Raw genomic sequence first — 4102 nt, forward strand, 5'->3', positions numbered from 1 at the left:
TCAATTAGTAGGCGGTTTTCCGGCAAAATGTTTATCCTCATGTATTAGTCAAAATATATTCTTTCACATGATTGGTAATAAGAGCTTCCTTTTCATTTTTTTGAGAGGGGGGCGTTTCCAAAATTGTTCTTTACCTTTAACCACATGCAGCACGAATTTCTTTTCTGAAAAGAGCCCCCCGTCTCATTTTTTCGTACCACAGCGATCCCAGATTCCAATATGAACTCATTTTCATACATAACAAGCTACGAAAGCTTGCAAAGAGGTCACGCATAATTATTGGACTTCGCGCAGGCTGTCCTCTACGCCCTTATGTGAAGAACCTTTAAAACATGTTCTTGAACTTTACGGGGGGGGGAGGGCTTCTCACTATTCCATATACCATGCATACGACACTAATTATGGCAACATGTAAATTTTAGGTAAGCCCCAAATAGAAAAAAAAGAATAACCTTTCCATAAAGTGCTATCCAATGACAACATGTAGGCCTTTAAATGTATCGATATGGGATAAAGGGGGCTCTATAATTATGCTTCAACTTCTCCCTTTGCGCAAGATCAAAATAATTCCTACATGACATTGCTACCATAGTAATGATACAACAACAATTTTGTATTATTATTGCCTCAGTTTTTGTCTGATGCTAATATGGAGCACTAACAAGAGAATCCGATATGCTGTTTGAAACAAATTAACACCAAACAACTTTTTTATAAATGAGTACATGACATTTTGTTCATGCGTAAATGAAGAAGAAGAGAAGAAAGAAGAAGAGAAAAAAAATTACGCATGAAGGTATATTACTGCTCTGGTTTGGTATTGCTAATAAAATGAAACGTCAATAAATGTGTCCAAAATGATCGATGTTTCGAAAAATGTAGGTTGATCTTCTCGTTTCGTCAGTACACTTCAGGGGTTTTATAATCATAATTATTATAATTGCTAGACACAACGGTTTGATTACATAGGCACGCGATTCGATAAACAAAATAAGTTCGAATAAACTATCATTTAAAAAGTTAAAAAGCAAAAACAGTAACAATAGTAGTAAAAAAACATGACCTAAACGAACAAAGTAATAGTAAATGATGATATCTTGATGTGATAATACTATTTTAAAAAATGGCAAAAACAGCGACAACTTGTAAAGCTAAAACTATAATAATTCACCCTGAAATAAGGTTTGTCAATTCTTACTCATGAAATAATATTCCTTTAAAAACAAACTTAACCGACATTAGGTAAAGGTTTACCCAACATAACATGCTTGCTCTCTTTTTTACTAGCCTTTTTACAGTTTAATGTATAATGTTTTTGTTTTTGCAGTGATTTTCAAACATATTTTATTGTGAATTAGAATTTACTAACAAAATATAATTTATCTCTCGTAGAGATACATTGCTCCTACACTCTAAATTACAGGGATTTAAATTTAAATCTATAGGATTTATTTTTAAATCTTTCATGTACTGTAGGTAGGGACCAATCGATGTGGATTTAAAATTAATCTTCGCTAGGATTAAAAAGTTTTAATCTGTAAAGGATTAAAAAATAAGTTCAAAAGATCGAAAAGTATTCCCGCTCGCATGATGTCACATGTCATGTGACAAAATCTTATCGCCAGGATTGGTCAATTTGCCGTTAATTTTCGGAACTTTTTTAATCTTTTGGGATTGAAAAAAATATATTTGAAACTCGGATTAAGAACCAGTTTAGCAATCTTTTAAGATTAAAAATCAATCTTTATGGATTTAATTTCATTCAAATCCGGCTTAAGATTTAAATTTTAAATCCCTGTAATTTAGAGTGTATATATAGTGGTATAAAATCCGCAACTTTTATTATTTGAGTTGATGTTAGAAATTTGATAAAACATTTCTACATCATGAATATTATTGAATTGAACATTGGCAGAACATACATAATCTATACAGTAAGATGGAAAATAAAGAAATGAAACCATATCATATTAAGTGGGAAGAACGAAACACGCTTCGTAAAAAAAAGGGAGAGAGACAGATAAATATAAGAGAGAGAGAGAGAGAGAGAGAGAGAGAGAGGAGAGAGAATATGATGATCGAAGAGAGAAGAGAACAGAGAGAGAGAGATGAGAGAGAGGGAGAGAGAATGAGAGACAGGGGGAGAGAGAGAGAGGGAGAGAATGAGAGAGAAAGAGAGAGAAAGAGAGAGGGGGGGGGGTTGAATTCGATAGGCTTGAAGCTGAAACGGCAAAAGCTTGACACCGAAAAGATGAACGTTGAAAAAAAAAGGAAAAATCCTTGTCACTGAAATGCCTTGGGCTTAAAATCAGCTTACCGGTCAACACTTTAGAGAGAAAAATATAAAAATTGGATTTTTGGTTTCCATTGTCCAGTTAATCTAATTTTTTGAACAAAGCTAGTTCAAATGCTGGAATTTTCTGGAATCTTTTCTTTTAAGATCTAAAGTTGATTTGCCTTATGTGTATTGATCTAGTGAGATAATGCAATTAGTTAGATCGTTAGTCGGATACATTTCCTGGTGTCCGTTTCTCGATGTTGCTGGTCTTGAAGTAACAGGGGAAAAAAATGAAGGGGTACAGCCGGAATGTGACGCGGATATGGAAACAGGTATAGCTTAGAATTCTCAACTTAAAGTAAATTAATAGTGATGACTCAAAACTATCAACAAATAAAAGGCATTTTGAATTATGAAACAAGCCTATTATGTTAGTTTAAATCCGAGCCTTCGATCATCTCACAATCTATGGTCTTTAATAGGCATGCGGACACAATTTTTGTCAAATTTCTATCTCTTTAGTTTACCCTAGCAAGGTATTTTGAAAACAAAATGACTAGAACAACTAGAATAAAAAAAGAAGAAAGAATACGCAAGCAAGGACTACAATCATGGGGGCATCAGATGGTTTGTGTTTCAATGATAATGAACATACTAACAGGATGAGGCCTCCTATTTACATCAAATTTTCCGGGTTCAGGCGTTCCTTCTGAAAAGCGCTAACGAACCTCTTCGTATAACCAGATGTGATTCGTCTTAATTGAATTCTTATTTTTATTTTTGTACCTTTTTCGTGTTAAAATCAGCCCTAAATTCACCCAAAATGTACTGAAAAACAAGGGCGTGCCCCCCCCCCGGTCCAAAAAAAAATTATTACAAATTTTATGAAAAAAAAAAAGAAACAAAGAAAAAAAATGCCAATGGAGCAAAATGTCTAGTAAAAAAAAAAATGTCCGGTAAAGGGGTACTTTTCGTGCGACAAAGTAATTGTAAAAAAAAATAGGGGTGTATTAACTTTTCACCCGGATATTTCTTTAAAAAGGGGGTTTTTTTTCTTTTTTTTCTCTCATCTCTTTGGACTCCTGAAAATTATTCCGAATTTAGGGAGGTACATTGAGCATTTTTCCGGATTTAGGGGGGTCTCCAAGGCAGGAAAAGCCCGCAAAAAGCCCGCAAAAGGGGGGTTCGGAAATGTTGGCAACACTCAGATAGGGGGTGCTTTTAAAAAGATGGAACAAGCATACGCGTACCCTAAATAACACTGAGTGGGGGGGGGGGGGTAGGCGGGCATCAAATACTGCTGATGGAATTACTGATGCCGTTCTTTTTTAATTAATCTGATAAAATTGATGTTTTCGTAACTTTTATGCAATGCATCGAAAACTACAGATACCTTGGACTTCGGGTGTAATAGTCTGTTGGAAAATAAAGGCCTCCATTTATAGTACTTGAACGCTATTTCATGAAAACCCTGATGGGAACTACAGTGACAAAACGTGGTAAAATTTGATTCTAACTTGACCATCGAATTACGGACACAAGAATGCTAACGAGCTACTAATAATGCGCAATGCGACCCGTACGAGTGGGGACCTTGCGCATCGATTCAAGGAATAATGTGGGTTGTTCCAAGAACAAATGCATTTTGCGATATTGTTCTGCTATATATAGGTCCAAGGTATTATATTATATTTAAAATTGAATTCGTATAGTGGACAGGTCTAATAATGATCCCGATGGACATTAACATCGTGTTTATTCTAAAGAATTCATTAATGTGTTCTAATCTCCTTTTACGATTTATATAGATATTAGGCAGATTGG

This window comes from Strongylocentrotus purpuratus, unplaced genomic scaffold (assembly GCF_000002235.5).
Source record: "Strongylocentrotus purpuratus isolate Spur 01 unplaced genomic scaffold, Spur_5.0 spur5_scaffold_6, whole genome shotgun sequence".
NCBI classification, from domain to species: Eukaryota; Metazoa; Echinodermata; class Echinoidea; order Camarodonta; family Strongylocentrotidae; genus Strongylocentrotus; species Strongylocentrotus purpuratus.